Genomic DNA, 17,578 nt, shown 5'->3' with positions numbered 1-17,578 from the left:
ACACCGTACACCCTACACCATACACCATATAAATGAGAAGACTTTGTCTTTTGTCTGTGTCCTTAAACAGAGTTCACAAGGATCTCTGTGCCCTTTGCAGAAGATAGACTCTAAATTGGCACCAAGGGAAGATAAAATACAACGTTTCAACATTCCTGGCTAGATCCCTCTTTGCTTAGAAATGAGATGCCTGTTTCCTCCTCTGTGTTTCTGTTGGAGCTGTGTTCTCTTGAGTGGGGCCTGTGTGACAATCCACCAGAGGCAGGAAGGCTTACACAGGAGTGCAGCTACAGGAAGTGAGCAAAGAAAGCAACATTGCGGACAACTGAAATTGGGTCCTGCTCAGAGAACTTCCCAACCTCTGGGAACACTGCTGACCTCTTCATCAATCCTTGTATGGCTGAGAACAGTAAGGTCTCCCCCGATGTGGAGGCAGTGGGTCTAGGTTGAGCAATGACAGAAGAGAACAGCTTGGATGAATCAACATATCTGTGCAGCTCTTCGCAGCAGACAGTTGTGGTGGACATAAAGCGGCTATTTTTTTTTCTTCTTCTTCTTCCTGAGAATATTTTTAGTGCCAAAAGACCTCCCGAAGATTCTGATGACATATACATTTAGGTTCCACTCCAGCTGGAGAAATCAGCTCATCCAGATGGACCACTGATCCAACTGTGGAGATGTTCCAGAAACATAAACTTTTATCTCCAGAGAAACAATAGGGTCTCCTCTCCCCCCAGACGGTTTTCATGGTTAGCTTATTGTCTTCCCCAGAGGTGAAAAGTCACCATTCACAATTTATTTACTTTAATTCAAAAGGCACAACCTTCATTTATTCTTTTACTGAGGGATAGTTATGGATCACATCTTTGGGGATAGCCTCTGTGCTAGCCTCCATGGTCATGGTTAGACATACTCCTGCCTTCCCAAGCTCAGGCTCCAATTTGAAAGGAAAGAAAAGCACCTCTATCTGGTGGCCCCCTCGTATGCACTTTGCACTAGACCAGGTGGGCTGTACATATTATTATGTATGGACCCTCATGATAAAGTAGTATTAGTAATATCACTGGGCTGAGAGAAAGAATCAGAAAGTCCCACAAGATCACACAACTCCTAAGTACCTCAAATCCTCTCTTGCTCGTTACTCCAATACGCAGTGTGTCCCATTCCTAGGATGCAAATAAAATACCAAGTGGCCTTCTGAGAGGAAGCAATCATTGTTGGTTGAGAGGCATCTAGGAAGATGCATGGACATCTTCCTAGATGTTAGCACTGGGTTGGGCCTGAAGGGACCTGCCCCATGCCCTTGCAGGGGGACAGGCATCCACACAGGAAAGAAAGGGCAGTGGTGAAGTGCATGAGGAAGAGGTGAGGGGCTTGTCTACAGTGCACAGTGGTAGGGGAGTTCCTATGGTGAGTGGGGCATGGAGGCCTTGAGTGCTGACATTGCCATGGGGCTGATAAGGAGGGTGGAGAACAGATTGATGAGCTTTGAATGCCAGGAAAGGGGTGAAGTGGATCCTGTGGGAAAGGGATGAAGATGGTCCTGAGTTTGGGGCAGCTGCTTGAGGAGGATGGCAGCAGGGCCTGAGTCTTATTTGGAAACACAGGACTGAAAGAGGATGGGAAGGGAGCATTGGCAGGGAGAGGTGGGACATGGGAAGACCCAATGGGAGGCTAGTGAAATAGCGACAGCAAATTTCCTACTTCCAGAGCCCATGAGCCTAGGCCCAGTGGTGTCACTCATCAGCTGAGTGACTGGAGGCAAGTAAGTTAAGCCCTATGAGCGCCAGTTTCTTCAGGCGAAGTCTAGATACATAGAGTGAGTGGAAAGACTAAATACGTAACATAAGCCAGAGCCAAGTTGCATTTCCCCAATATTCATTCCCTTTCCTTTTTGTCTGCTCCTTGAACACAAGCATTTCCAGCCCCAAACCTTTGTACCTGTTATGTCCTTTGCCTGGTGTTTTTTCCTCGATTTTCATGCCAGAGTCACTCTGGACTCATTTCAAATGTCACCTGTCTAAGGGGAGAGTTCCTCTTACTGTCCCCATGCCCTCAGTTCCCTTCTATGACTTTACTCATTTATTTCTCTAACTCCATACCCAGAGCAATGCCTAACACATGGAAGGGGTTCAAAAAACTGTTATTAAATAAATTATTGTATGAGTGGGCCAGCACTCATCCAGCCATAGAGAGGGCAAAACTTTACTTTCGAGAACTTCTATCTTGTATGCGATCTTGAAGGTCATATGGTTTGATATGGGAATCCCATCAACAGTTTTATAGCACCAAGTGTCACGCCTTGCATTCAATTAAGTGGTATTGAACTTCTCTACCAAATGAATTAGCTTACACTTGGTTTTCTCCATCGATAGAAAGCTTTCTAGTTTCCAAGACTGCCTTTTCCTTCTTCCAAACTTACGAATATTTATGTTGAAAGAGGAAAACAAATCAAGCTATAAAGTAGGAATGGAAATCTGCTCATACTGGACCGAGCTGTGACTCTGACCCAGCATGGGGCTGCAACATCACATCTGCCGCATGATGCTGAATTGCCTTAGGAGCTCTTAACCTCCTAGAACCTGGAACTCCTCTGAGACCTGAAGCTGGAGACGTGGCTTTTTATTGCTGCCCCTGGGAAACCCATCAACCCATGCTGGAGAAATATAATAACTGGCTCCTGACAACGTTAAGTATGTAAAGCTAGTTTTTACATAGGGGAACATTTCACTTTAATAAGGTGATGACCACAGCCTAGTACTTAACTGAGTGATTCTCAATCCATGCATGGCTGGCATTGTTATTATTTGCCTATGGCCATTAGTCTGGGCCCCAATAGTTAATTCTAATTAATTTGCAAAGCCCTCTAGAAATCAGCTGCTTCCTACACAGATGGTACTGGGTGTCTTTGTGAGTCCTAAAGCCTGACCTCCTGATAGTGTCATTCGGCCAGCACAGCAGAGCCTGGCCTGACTCCATGCTTACACTTGACGTCCTTGGTGGGGGCATCACCTGCTATGTGTTTTTGTCTTTGCTTCTTGTGCTGACTCAGTACATGGACCTAGAAGACCAAGCTGCTGGGATGGAATCTAATGTGGTCCCGCCATGCCTCAGTGCCATGAAGTTCCTGTGTGAAACCAGGAGCCCTAGAGGGTTTCTTGGTCTCCTCTCCTGGCCCCTTCCCTACCGATATCTTTCTTTACACCCTGGGGTTTTGATATGCATGTCTGTCTCCTCTGCTAGATCAGAAACTCCTTGAGGGCAGGGAGGATGGAGATACATTCATGCACTACCTGAGAATTCTCTCCCCGTCTGTCCTCTGAATATAGGTTATACATACACGAAATTTACAATAGATGTTGGCTAAATTGAGTAATTCAGCAAATATGTAGTGAACACTGTTTTGTTCTGGGCCTGGAAAACAGGGATAAAGAGTGTTTGGCTTTGAACTCCTTGAGGGTAGGGTCTAGTCTTGCCTGGCACATAGTATAGTTACATGCATAGCGTCTGGCACAGAGTGGGTGCTAACAAAAGTTTGTTGAATGAATAACTGAATGAATGTATGGAGCACGAAATGCATGCTTGAATACATGACAATATTCTTGGACTCGAGACTTCTTCATGGATTTGAAGAAAAAGGTGTGTGAACCACTGAGGAACAGTATGGAAAATGGTTGGGAGAGGAATGGTTAGGGTGGTGGAGGAGCAGGGAAGACATGGAAGTGAACTCACAATACAATCCTCCCTGGCTGGGCCTCTGCGGTGAGAAGTCCACCTCCTGCTCTTCCTCTACTGTCCTTAGGCAGCTCGTGGCTCACATGCTCCCACTCCAGTTCTTGACAGCAAACTACTCCTCCTTTAAGATGCAGCTCACAGGCTGCCCATACTGTAGCTTCCAAGCCCTAATTCCCAGGGACTCCTGAACAGACCGCAAACCATTTCCTCTTCTTGGGTCACGTGTATGATGGTGGAGAGGAAGGATGGGTGACACAGCCACCCAAAGGGGCCTTGCTATACAGCAGCTTCTGAGATGTGTACCAGAGAGCACAGGCAGACGTGCTGCAGAGCTGAGTCCACACAAAAGCAGGAAAACCAACTGCCCTCAGGGCAGCACTTTACAACCCAAGAAAGAACAACCTTCACACATGTCTTATTTTGGGATGGGTATGATCCAGTGGTTCTCAACTGGGAGCAATTTTTGCTCCCTAGGGCACATTTGACAATTTCTGGGACATTTTTGGTTGTCACGACTTGGAGGGGTGCAGGGTGCTCCTGCCGTCTAGGGGGTCAAGTCCAAAGATGCTGTGGCACATCCTCCGATGCACAGGCCAGCCCTGCAACTCTGCCATACACACACACACACACATACACACACACATACACACCAGAGAATGCTCTGATCCAAAATGTCCGAAGTGCTGAGGCTGAGACCCCACTTGGGGTTACTGAAAACAGAGGCCTAAGATCTGAATCACCTGTCTAGCGTGGCATCAGGCTTCAGCCCTGCCCTCTCTGGTTGGGCCCAGGGCTGACACCTCTATTCCATCCCCCTGCTCTGGCACAGCCCAGGCTTTGTGATAGCACAGTACCCAGTATGAAGAACACTTTCTCAAACCTACTGAGTTTCCTCGGTTACCCCAGGAGGGGAAAGGGAGGTCATAAACACCCTGGGCTGGGGGTTGGGGGAGGTTAGCAGCAGTCCCCCAGTTACCCAATGACCCACTGGAAAAAAACAGAGAAGAGCCTGCAGCCCTGACTTCTAGGGCTCTGCATCCTGCCTTTCTCCTTCTTCTGCAGCTTCTCCTATGAACGGGACCGTTGGAACAGGAACCCGCTCTATGGGCCTCTCTCTTGTCTGCCTCTGCCTCTGACTTGAATATCTTTAGGGCTGATTGTCTTTCCCAAAAACTTTTAAAGCTTGTGTGAAACCAGCAGTCCCTTCTGCACACACCTCTCATGCCCTGGCTTGTCCCAGGGCTGGCTTCCTTTCCTCCTACAGTTCCCAGCCTAATGATATCTCTAGAGAAAGCCCATCCACCCCACGACTGGCCACCTGTGCAAAGTAGCACATCTGGGCCCCTCAGTCCCATCAACCCATTGAGTTTCCTCGATGGGTCACCATAATTGATAGTGACATATTCAGTCTTTCCCACAGGACTCTTCCTATGGGAAGTAGCAGAATCTGCTGTGTAGTATATATTCAAATAACCGCCACCCCATAATGTTCTTTCTAGTTCTTTTCCCGTGACCCACACATTGCACCAAGTCGCCATGTCTCTGTAGTCTCCTTTAAATTAAGTACAGGGAAGGGCAGGGCTTTTGCAGTTTTTTTTTTGTTTTTTTTTTTAACAGCTAAATCCCAGTTAGTGGAATATGCCTTGCTCAGTAAAGTTTTACTAAAGAAATGACAAGGAATAAATTCAGAGCTTCGTCTGTACTAGATTCTTGCTTGGTAAATGTCTATTAAAAAGTTATCACAAAACTCATACCTCTGACTATCAGTCCAAAGCTCTTTTACTCCTCTGTGTGAATTTGGGGGAAAATCTCCACTTCTGCATATTTCTGCCTATCCCCTCTTCCCTGTAAAGCAAACTGCCCACTCAGTCTTTTGCAATAGTTCCTTTGTACCTTCCCAGCATGCTCTTCGTGAGCGGGTGTTTTCACAAGTTGTCTAAGGAACCATCTCTCTAGTGCAGAGTGCCTGCCTGCTAAATTTAGAAGCAGCTCTGAGGGTTTCGATTCATCATTGCAAACTACACCGAGTGAGGTTTCCAAATGACTGTCCCAGGGTGGCTGTGTCGGCCTCACTGGACTGGGGCCTGGGTCACCAGCCGTAGATTCCTGCCCTGACTCTTCTTTGGGACTAGCTGTGTGACTGTGGGCAGATCACTCAAGTCTCTGATGCTCTGTCCACTCTGTGAGGTGTGAGGGGCTGTGAGGGGCTCTGAGGGCCATCCCAGTGTGGTTACCTGGCATTCCAAGCTCTAGCAGGCAATTCCCAGGCAATCTTGGGGTCAGCATTCCAGAAACTTTTACCTCTTTCATCAATAAGCTCTTCAGCCCCATGTGCCTGAGTTTATCGGCTTGAGACACACACTATAAGTAGGGAGATTTTATATGCAATATTTACATAACATATAACATATACAACATACATTTTGTAATATATAACATAAAGACACATGTATTTTAACATCAAACTCACCAAAAAGTTGCAAGAGTAGAACAATGCACACCTACATCCCCTTCACTTAGGCTCACCAAGTATTAACATTTTGTCCCATTTGCTTTCTGTCTCCCTCATTCTCTTTCTGTGTCTTGATATATAGATGTAGACGTATTAGGTTGGGGCCACAATGATTGTGGTTTTTGCCATTACTTCTATGGCAGAAACCACAATAACTTTTGTGCCAATATGATGGCTGTAGATATAGGGATGCAGCTTTTCTTTTAACAAACTCTTTGAAAGATATAGCCGTCATGATACGAGACATCATCTTGGTCACCATGTGTCCCCTAAGAACTAGACATTCTCCCACATAACCACACTATTATTACCACGTCCAAGAAACTTAAGACTGGAACAGTATTATCAACTGTGCAGTATACATTCAAACAACTGCCATCCCATAATGTTCTTTCTAGTTGTTTTCCCTTGACCCACACATTGCACCACGTCATTGTCTCTTTAGTCTCCTTTAATCTCAAAGCATTGCTCTGGGGTCCATTCGGCAGTAACAGAAGGAAGCTGCAAAAATTGGGAAACCGAAATCAGAGAAGCTGCAGCTCTCAGCCACAGCCTTCGTGGGCCCAGCGAGCTCCGGGGATGCACAAGAGCAAATTCACAGCCCCATCGATTTGCCTTTTAATTAGAGAAAGAAGACCAAGCTTCTGAAATCCCAGAATCTAGAGTTAAGCTGGCCATATTCTCAAGTGCTTTGTAAAAAAAATTAATAACGCGTCTATCTTCCCAGTCCTTGCAGAGAGAAGCCTGCTCAGAGTGGTTACTGAAAACAGGAACCTGCCCTTCTGCAAGCCCTGTGCCTTCCTCGTTCCTAGCAGAGGAAATATGCGGCCAGTTTAGCAACTGCAGTTCTTCTGGGTAGCATGGGCTGCTTCTCCACACCCGCGAGAGGCCCGGCTGCCTGTTTATTCCGGAGCAGCAGCAGTTGACAGACGGAGAGGCAGTGACTCTGCGCCCAGCAATCCCTCTGCAGACAGCTCCCACAGGAGTCATGCCCAGTGTGTGAAGGTATTTTGGGGGGATGTGGCAGAGATGGGGTGGGGAGAGACTTCAGGACCTCTTCAACATGCAGTTGGCAGGGGTTGACTTTCTGGAGTCAGAGAGGGGCTCCCTGAGAACAGGTGGGGCAATGTCTTGAGAGAAGCCCAGCCCCCAGCCTGGTGCCCAGCACACTGCAGTGGCTCAGTGGGTGCTGGATGCATAATTCTGTGGAGAGAAGGGCTGGAGGAGCATGGGCAGATGCTGCCAGAGGAGACATTCTCGCCAAAAAGGCTCGTACTTAGCAGGCTTCTTACAAAGGAAAATTGGGATTTGCCATCAGAATTCCTAGCTGTGCGACCTTGAGGGAATCATTTAAACCTCTCCAGGCCTTCATTTTCTCATCTGTAAAGTGACAATGATGGTACCTAATGCACACAGGTATAGGGCAAAGTGAAGAAATTGACATATGCTAAGTGCCCAGGCTAGTTTCAGCATACAGCAGGTGCTCAGTAAATGCTATCAGGCTGGAGTCATGATGTCTAAAGGTGCATGGAGCCAGGTGGGTTGAGGGATTGCAATAGCGCTACTTGGAGTGTGATTGTATGCATCTTCTTTAAGAAGATGCCGAAGATAATTAATAATAATCTGAGCAGGTGGTATGTGTATGGGGGAAAGGAGGAATCAAAGGAAAGGCAAACATGTGAAGTATATAAATTCTGAAAACAGCATGTTAGAGTTGGAAGAGATTTAGGACAACAGGAATTTTCTAAGAAATATGGCACACTCCACATTCTTTTAGGTGCCTACATTACAGAGAGAGCCTGGTGTCAAAGAAGTGACCTAAGCTTTGGCCTTGGAATGTCCTCATTTGGGGCTGTGCATGGGGGTGTCAGGAGGTGATATCTACCATCCTGAGTGGCTGGGGAGGAGCAATGCATAAAAAGTTATTTTTCTGCAATCCTCAGAACAATCCTATAGGATTGTGATTGGTATTTGCTTTTGAAAACTGAGAAAATGAGGCTCAGAGAAGTTAGGTGGCTTGTCCAAGTCACGTAGCTGGTGGGAGGTAGAGGCAAGTGAGGGGCTCTAAAGGGTTGGGGGAGCCTCAGTGAGAACAAGCGGATGCGGAGCTGAGGCCTGCGTTTAAAGTGGTGCCCTTCACTTTAGGAAAAATGCACCCCATAGTCTTTAAATTGTCATTCTGTGGTTTGCTATGAGATGCTGAGCTGCAAGTCTATTAAACTGGGCTGTGGTCCTTTGAAAACTGAGGTAAGCCCAGGTAAAAATTCTGGCAAATTTGTTGCAACTAATAGTCTCCATTTAGAAGAATGCTACTTAATACAAAAATTAGCTGGGCGTGGTGGCGGGTGCCTGTAATCCCAGCTACTCAAGAGGCGAGACAGGAGAATCGCTTGAACCCGAGAGGTGGAGGTTGCAGGTTGCAGTGAGCTGAGATTGCACCACTGCACTCCAGCCTGGGCAACAAGAGCGAAACTTCATCTAAAAAAATAAAAAAGAAGAAGAATTCTATTTAAGAGTGCTTAAACTGCTCTGAAAGTATAATAATAATATTAGAAACCTATGGAATAGACAAATTGAAATCTAATTAGATTCCTTGATCTTAAACAGATCTAGAATCTAGATCAGAGAAGCAAGATGGTATCATAGAAAGACTGTGCCATAATCAGCTGCACCTGAATCAACATTCTGGGTCGGCCACCAAAGAACTCTGTGACTCTGTACAAGTCACTTTGCCCCTTTGAGTGTTAGTATTTTCCTCATAAAAAGAAGACTAGTTTCTTTGTATGTTTGAAAGAAGTTTACATGTACTATCTAGGAGATAATAGGTACTAAATAGGAGCTATTGATATCATTTCTAAATCAGACAATTAAAATATATCCAATCCCTTTTATATTTCCTAGGCAGAAAGCTATTAATAAGCAGTGTTAAATATGATGGATTAAACTGCTAAAGCAATGAGTGGGGCACTCCTCCATTTTTCTGAATAAGTATTTCTGCTTGTTCCTCCATCTGATATAAACGAAACAGACAGGGGTAGGTTTGCATTGCAGCAAACTAAAGTCACTTACCGAATAACACTTTCCTAAGTCACTTTCAGAAGAAAACTTCCCCATTCTAAATTGTGAAATCTGGCAATGTATTTCCAAGGGAAATGAGCCTTCTTAAAGACAGAAATTATACATGCTAGTACACCTAAATCAGTGCCCTGCATTACTAGATGCTGCTGGGTTTTACTTTTTTATTTGACATTCATCAACAATGTATTTCTCCCAGCTCTGAGAGAGGCTGAAACTTAAAATTCTCATCAAAATTTCCAGCATATTTCAGACCAAACCATTTGGTTCTTGTTAGCAGCCCAAGGGTCCTGTTCGTACATTTATCTGTCCATCTATCTATCTATCCATCTATCCCTCTCTTCCTGCAATAAAATATCCATTGAGGTCACACTACGTGATTGACTTCCTCCCTCTCTCAATCTCCCTACAAGTTCTGAAGGAAAAAAGTACACTCTGTTCAAACCACTTCCTCCTATCTGAGAACCGCTAAGGGAGGAGGCAATTTGATTATGGTAACTCTAGCTAAGACAGTAATTTTAGGGGTCAGGGGGCTCAGTGGTTCTCTTTTGTTGTCAAACAGCTTTGCAAAGTCACACTTTGCTCCTTAGCACCAGGCAGACTGGAACCAGGGCTGGAGGACGTGGTGTGCACACGTGTGTAGAGGGGGTTGGTGAGTGAAGTTGGGAGACTTAAAGAGCTTCTGAAGAAAGTGAGAATTGTTGCTGGCTTGTGCTTAGGGGCAAAATAACTACCTCAGATGGTCCAGGCTTCCCTGGAAGTGGACCACCTCTTGTCTATACTGTGCCAGGCAGTTTATATACAATACCTTCAGTCATTCATTCTAACTAACTGAGCTTGCATTATGTGCCAGGCACCTGCTAGATCATGGCTTTTCTTTGAGGAATATAATAGACATGAACCCTATCCTAAGAAAGTTGCCCTGGGAGCAGTAAGCATTTAGAGAAACAAATACGTAAGGACAAATCGTGGTATGTGCCGTGAAGGAAACAGAGCCAGGGAGAGAGAAAAGGGGACCAAGTATAGTCAGGGCAGTCAGTTTCATTTAATTCTCCCACTAACCCTGGGAGCTGAACGCGTTCCCCCCAGTTTGCAGGTGCGCCACCTCCCCACACTCCTCCCCTCTCCCCGCTGCACGCCATCCAAGTCACATGGACGATCAGCTCAAAATATGCATCCTCTGAATGCAAGTTCCAAGCACCAGAGTGTCTGGACCCACCTCTCATTGCACTGCTCTATCCACAAACCTATCAATCCACCTACTGAATAACTATGACAAGCATAACCCTCTAGCACACACAAAAGTACCATAACCTTGCCAGAAAAAAGGAGAGCTCTACTTTAGGCTGCCCTCCATCCCATTCCTCAGGCCTAAGGACAGGGTAGCTGGGAGCCAGGCTCTAGAGCCAGACCCCTGGATTCCAGTCCCGCCTCCAGCACTTTCCAGCTGGGCAAACTCCGACTGGAATGCTCTGGCCTTGGTTTCCCCGGTTAGACGAAAGGCCTCAGTGTAATGATGCATACTCCAGAGAGTTGTGGAGGTCAAGTGGAGAGCACATGTAACACACCTAGGACACACAATTCCTCAATACGCACTAGCGCCCCCTCTCTTGTTGCTGTGCACGAAGCCTCATCAAGGGCCGGCACCAATCTGGGGTGGACACAGGGAGGCCTCCAGGTGGCCCCCTCACTACTTATAGAAAGGCGAACTGACACCAAAAGAGGAAAGTGACTTGGCCACAGTCTCAGGGGAGTTGATTGGGTTCTAAAGACAGAAAGTGCAGAAAATGAAAATTAGATAAAATTAAGGGAAACAATTGAGATAAATTTCCTCTCACAGTATTGGAGCCACCCATCCCAGTGATTTTATGACAAAGTTGACAACCACTGTCCAGGGAGAAAGGACAACTTCACCACGGTCAGGAGCGAGGGTGCCTGCAGACACGGGGCAGTGTGCACACCAGCTCCCAGGCCTGTGTGCATTCTCCCCTGGTCTCGCCAGCAGACCCAGCTCTTAGAGCATCTGCTTTTAGAATTAAAGTTTTATTAAGCTGGGATGAAGGTATTACTGAGGGAATTAGGAGTGGCAGTAAAAAGACAAAGGATTTACAGGCTGGACCCAGCCCTGAACAAGCCTTTTAACCCTAAGCAAATGACTTACCTCTCTGAGACTCAGATTCCTATGCGGGCCCCAGCCCTGAACTAGCTGTATGACCCTGAGCAAGTTACTTAGCCTCTCAGAGACTCAGTTTTCTCATCTATAAAACAGTATGTTCTTGGGGGCATCAAATGAGTCCGTGTATTTTAAAATCTCCTTCGGGCCCTCCACATAGTGGATGCCCACTTAGATTAGTCTCTTTTGTTTTGAAAACAAATAGAGAGGCCTGTAGGTGACTGTTCCAAAAACAGATGCCTGTCGGGAGAAAGATTCCATAAAGAGTCGATTCACTCCAGTGGTGTCTGGATGCGGCCTGTGCTGGCTTATGAGGCGCATTCCACACATCTTTTTCCTACTCTGTCCTCAGAGATGTCACACGGGAAACTGGAAGTCAGCATGGTGGTAGTATTTACACCACAGAAATTGGCACACACTGTTAGGAATTTTTCCCCCAAAACATTGATTGATTGACATTTACTAGCACACCACGAATCCGCGGTCTCCTAGGCCCACATCGTTTCTTCAGTTCCTTTCTTTTTTTTCTTTTCTTTTCTTTTTTTTTTTTTTTTTTTTTTTTTGAGATAGAGCCTTGCTCTGTCACCCAGGCTGAAGTTCAGCGGCACAATCTTGGCTCACTGCAACCTCCATCTCCTGAGTTCAAGCATTTCTCCTGCCTCAGTCCCCCGAGTAGCTCGGATTTCAGCACCTGCCACTATGCCCAGCTAATTTTTGTATTTTTAGTCGAGATGGGATTTTGCCATGTTGGCCAGGCTGGTCTTGAACTCTTGACCTCAAATGATCCACCTGCCTCAGCCTCCTAAAGTGCTGGGATTATAGGCATGAGCCACCACACCCGGCCTGTTTCTTCTGTTTCTAACTGTTCCCTTTTATTTCCCTATGGAGCATCTACCGAGTCCCAGCCGAAAGTAGAAGCAAACCTGCTGGCTGCTCTCAAGGCACTTATAGTCCAGTAGGGGAGACGGTCACTCACCATGAAGTCACACAAATAACCGTCGGATTGTGACCCACCCCAAGGCAATTGGCTTTCCTGAGGAGCTAAGGGGGGAACAGTGAGCTCAAAAGAGGAGCACATTAATAGCAAATTAAAAACATCATGGAGATCTCTTTAGAGAGACCAAGCCCCATTAGACCAAATGCCTGGGAGCTGCAGAGTGTGGGGTTCTGGGGTCCATATCCCTGGACAAGTGACTGACAGGGGAGATCCCAGATCGGGGTTGGTCAATGGCAAATGCTGTGTCAGGTGAAATGCTGATTCCCATCTTACTTGATATGTTTATGAGTAATGCTGTGATTCACATGTATGAATAAAAAGGAAAAGTAACTCTTGCTGGGAAATACAATGCAATAAAGAAATCACAGACTTTATAGTCCCTGTGCCTAGAAGCCTGGGTGACCTTTAGGATGTTCATGAAAGTTTCCATCTACCTCCACCTTCTGTGATGAAACCTGCCTTCTCAAGTATCCACATTTGAAATGAAAAGAAAAGGCCTGTTTCCTAGTCACTGTTTCCCCATTCTGCGTAATGGCTAGGATGAAAATAATTGTCTTTACCACTCTTTCTTCATTGCCAACGTTTGCTAGGCCAGCCTGCTTATAGGATCTAGAGGTATCCAGGACCTGGCCTGGGCCAAACCCCATTTATAGCCTGGTTTTGTCAGCAAATTTATTCTGGTCCAACAGAGCCACAGGCTGACTGGGTGATGCCCCACCTCACCATCCCTGTGTTGGGGGTCTCTGTGTACAGAAAGTCTATCTAGAAAGAAAGAAATCAGCGGGGGAGGCTCTTTTTATTTCCATGAAGTATCAAAGCCACATCAGGAATGGCTTCTGCTGCCAGCCTCCGTATGCCAGACAGCTCTTCATAAGACGCCCACTCACTGTACTGACACGTCTGGGTCACTGAGGCCCTTGCATCAGTGTGGCAGTGAGCCACGGAGACTGTAGGGTGTGCACAGCCCTCAACACCTCCTCTTGCCAATCCTTCCATGAGAATACCCAGGAAGGCACATATGACTATGTTCATTAAAGACAAAAACAAAAACAACAGAAAGAGTGGTCTAGTGACTTAATAAAAATGGAATTAAAACTTGCCCCAGCATTGACAGGCCTCAAATCTGACTTCTTTCCATAATATCTTAAAATGACCTTAAAATGTACACTAGGACACCTCCATCCTCTTCTGGTCTTAGCACAAAGCCCAGCCTCTCTGTTAGCCTAAGAGTGTATGAGATTCCCTTCTGGGCACTCAAGGGTAGAGGGGGCCAGCACACAGGCTCCTGGACACGTTGGTCAGGCCTGCAGCCTGGTTGACAGATGGGCAATGCCTCTCCTGCAGGGGATGGAGTGCTGGGCAGGGAGTCATACATTCATCCAAACTTAATGTGTGACCTCAAGCAGGTTGCTTGCCCTCTCTGAGCCTTTCCCTTGTCCTGTAAGAGTGTTGAGTTGCTACTTTTCAAGTGATGCTTTATGATGCCCCAGGATTGAGGTATCCTATCAAGAGTAGTAGAGGGATGAGATGCTGAGCTGAGCCCCCAGCCCCATGCAGCTACTCCCTTTCATCTATTCTATGTATTGAGCTTCTAGGGAATCCTTTGTCTTTCTTTCTTTTCTTTCTTTCTTCTTTCTTTCTTTCTTTCTTTCTTTCTTTCTTTCTTTCTTTCTTTCTCTCTCTCTCCCTCCCCCCTCTTTCTTTCTTTCTTTCTTTCTTTCTTTCTTTCTCTCTCTCTCTCTCCCTCCCTCCCACCCTCTTTCTTTCTTTCTTTCTTTCTTTCTTTCTTTCTTTCTCTTTCTTTCTTTCTTTCTTTCTCTCTCTCTCTTTCTTTCTTTCTTTCTAGATGGAGTCTTGCTCTGTCACTCAGGCTGGAGTGTGCAGCAGTGCGATCTCAGCTCACTGCAGCCTCTGCCTTACAGGTTCAAGAGATTCTCCTGCCTCAGCCTCCTGAGTAACTGGGATTACAGGCACCTGCCACCATGCCCAGCTAATTTTTGCATTTTTAGTAAAGACAGGGTTTCACAATGTTGGCCAGGCTGGTCTTGAACTCCTGACCTCAGGTGATCCACTTGCCTCGGCCTCCCAACATGCTGGGATTCCAGTGTTTGAAATATCTTAGGTAAGAGGATCCCATGTTCTTCCCCAGGGGTTTCTGAGGGCCTCTGGCTTGGAGTCAGGCCTGAGAAGAAGGCTGGGGGTTGCATGCCCTCTCTGAGCTGGCTGCCTGCCCCTGTAGGTCTTGCCGGTGCCCCTAGAGCCCCTGGTATGCCGCAGCCCTCCTCTGCAGTGCAGAGAAAGGAGAAGCAGATAAGGGTGGGGTGGGAGCAGGTAGAACAGGCCTGCGGCTGCACCTGCCCTAGTGGAGAGCAGGGGACTATGTGGGTCACAGGGCAAGCGGCCTCGGCAGCCCCCAGCCTCGCGCTCGGAGAGGTGCACCTGTGGAGTGAGGTCAGGATGTGGTGGGTGATCCCGGAAATCCTGCCAGGGAGACCACCGGATGCTAAGCCCCTGTGCCAGCTCTTATTTTTCCTGAAAGGAAGGGTCAGACCACAGGCAGCACTGAGCAAGTCCCTAGTCAATTGTGCCGGTACTGGGTACAGTCACGGCGGGAAAATGGTTGAGGCAAAAGAGCCATGACCAGCTGTTCAGCCCAACCCTTTCCCCATCAGATTTGAGGACTCTTTGGCCCAGACAGAGGAAGGTACTTGCTCAAGCTCGCACAGTGAGTTAGCCAACCCCCCACCCCTGCACGAGATCTAGCTTTGGTAAATTTTTAGCTGCCACTTGCCAAACATATCTCTGCTTTAGATATGACCGATAATTTCAACCTCAAAACAACCCCATAGGGCATATACTTGTATCCCAAATTAGTGGATTTGAAAATCAAGGCTCAGAGAAGTGAACTAACTGGCCCAGGGACACACAGCCAGTAGGTTGGGAGCTGGAATCTGCACTCAGGCCTGCCTGCTTTGCAAATCTCTTCTTTAAGGCGCCCTCATTCTTTCCAACCTTTTGATTATAAAAGCAATTCACGCACTTGGGAGAAAATCTGGGTATTTTAGAAATGTGTAAGTAAATAAGAAATTTATAAATTCACATATAAAATCACTACCCAGAGAGAGTCCTTGGAAACATTTTGGAAATTTCTCTTTAATATTTTTCCATATGTATGCATTTGAGTGGCACATTTTTATGAAACGGAAATTCTAAAAGCACAGCTAGTATTCCTTTCTGTTTGTTTTCTTTTGTTTTGTTCCACAGCAGTAACAGCCTTTTTTTTTTTTTTTTTTTTTTTTTTTTTGAGACAGAGTCTTGCTCTGTCACCCAGGTTGGAGTGCAGTGGCGCGATCTCAGCTCACTGCAAGCTCCACCTTCTGGGTTCACGCCATTCTCTTGCCTCAGCCTCCCAAGTAGCTCGGACTACAGGTGCCTGCCACCACGCCCAGCTAATTTACTTTTGTATTTTTAGTAGAGACGGGGTTTCACCATGTTAGCCAGGATGGTCTCGATCTCCTCACCTCGTCATCTGCCCGCCTCAGCCTCCTAAGTAACAGCTTTTTAAAAATAATGCTGTGAAAGGCTAGAAAACATTCCTTGCGATTCACTCCTGCCCTTTTGACCACAGCATGCCTCAACTGGCCTCTCTCTCTTGTTTCTTCTGCTCCCAGCAGCACTTCTGCACCCCTCATCCCCACTGGAAACCCAGACCTGGGCTTCCAAACACTGCCAAGTGACATCCAAGAGGTCTCTCAGGGCCTCCATTGTATTAAAGTTTCCCCCAAAGTTTATGCTTCCTAAGGTTTGCTTTAATGACTTTTATTTTACATTTCATTTCATTTCATTTCATTTTTGAGATGGAGTTTCACTGTTGTTCCCCAGGCTGGAGTACAATGGCCTGATCTCGGCTCACTGCCACCTCCGCCCACTGGGTTCAAGTGATTCTCCTGCCTCGGCCTCCTGAGTAGTTGGGATTACAGGCATGTGCCAACATGTCCGGCTCATTTTTCTATTTTTAGTAGAGACGGGGTTTCTCCATGTTGGCCAGGCTGGTCTTGAACTCCTGACCTGACATGATTCACCCACCTCAGCCTCCCAAAGTGCTAGGATCACAGGTGTGAGCCACCACGCCTGGCCTGATGACTTTTAAAAATCACTTTTCTGTTGCCTTCTTGGGTTTGAAAATCTCTTCTTTTCTGTCAGAGGACAGAAAAACGGCAGCACTGGTGGCCAATAATAGCACAGGTTTTAGAGCCAGGCAGACCTGGCTGGAATCCCAGCTTTACCTCTTCCTAGCAGTACAACCTTGGACAAGTCACTTAATTGATCTCAGCTATAAAGTGGGGTTGTTCTGAGCAACCCAGGACATACTGGCTGGACAGTACTTAGCTTTGTGCCTGGCAGAGGATGCTTGCTGACCAATTGTGGGATGGGGGTGTTCTGGTCATCACCGTTGTTGTTGGCATTCACATATATGGTGGATATTGAGGCTTCTCCACTTGCCGCACCATACTTCCATGCCTTAGAAGAAGGTCATATGAATGGGCTTATAGCTGTCACACTTTGCAGCAGAAATTTCTAAGAACAAAGGGAAGGTAGCATCCCTAAGTATGTTTTCACATTAATTCTAACTGTCACCAAGGGTTCAGTTCCTGGCCTTATGACCTGCCTTCCCTTGGTTGGACTTCCTCAATTTCTCTCCCCTTCGGTGCATGATAAAGGGGTTCGGGCTACGCTCCTTCCCAGCAGCAAGGCCAGGCATCAGAAGCACAAGATGGACCAGGTGCACACAACTGTCCTGGGACAGCGTCTGAGGAGGTTCTGAGAAGCCTCCCCACCTGGATTTATGAGATAATGCAGAGCACATGATGAAAGGACCCAGATCTGTGAAACAGAAACCTATTAAGAGGAGGGCTGCTGGCCAGCATATCCCACATTGTCAACGGCAATGCCATGCCAGTATGTGACCTCTCCATGCCATGCTTCTGCTCAAATGCCAGCCAGCTGCACACTGACCAGAGTTCTTTACACTGGAGAGACAGCAGCATGGTCCTGAACAAAAGGTGTAGGTCCTGAAGTCAGGAGA

The 17,578-nt window shown here is 46.7% G+C and overlaps 2 protein-coding genes across 3 annotated transcripts in view; one reads left to right on the top strand and one right to left on the bottom strand.

The window, feature by feature from the left end:
* Positions 1-17,578, bottom strand: part of TG (thyroglobulin) — a 272,056-nt gene that overhangs the window by 53,550 nt on the left and 200,928 nt on the right. The window lies entirely within an intron of this gene.
* SLA (Src like adaptor) overlaps positions 1-17,578 on the top strand; it is a 66,442-nt gene that overhangs the window by 21,017 nt on the left and 27,847 nt on the right. Inside the window, exon 1 of one of the 2 annotated variants that reach the window (XM_012507858.2) lies at positions 6,975-7,252. The exons of the other annotated variant lie outside the window; for it this stretch is intronic. The gene's annotated coding sequence lies outside the window, so the exon portion shown is untranslated. Of the gene's footprint in view, positions 1-6,974; positions 7,253-17,578 lie in introns of those variants that run through there. 2 annotated transcript variants of the gene reach the window in all.

This window comes from Nomascus leucogenys, chromosome 16 (assembly GCF_006542625.1).
Source record: "Nomascus leucogenys isolate Asia chromosome 16, Asia_NLE_v1, whole genome shotgun sequence".
Taxonomy (NCBI): Eukaryota; Metazoa; Chordata; class Mammalia; order Primates; family Hylobatidae; genus Nomascus; species Nomascus leucogenys.
This window is presented reverse-complemented; position numbering and strand designations above follow the sequence as displayed.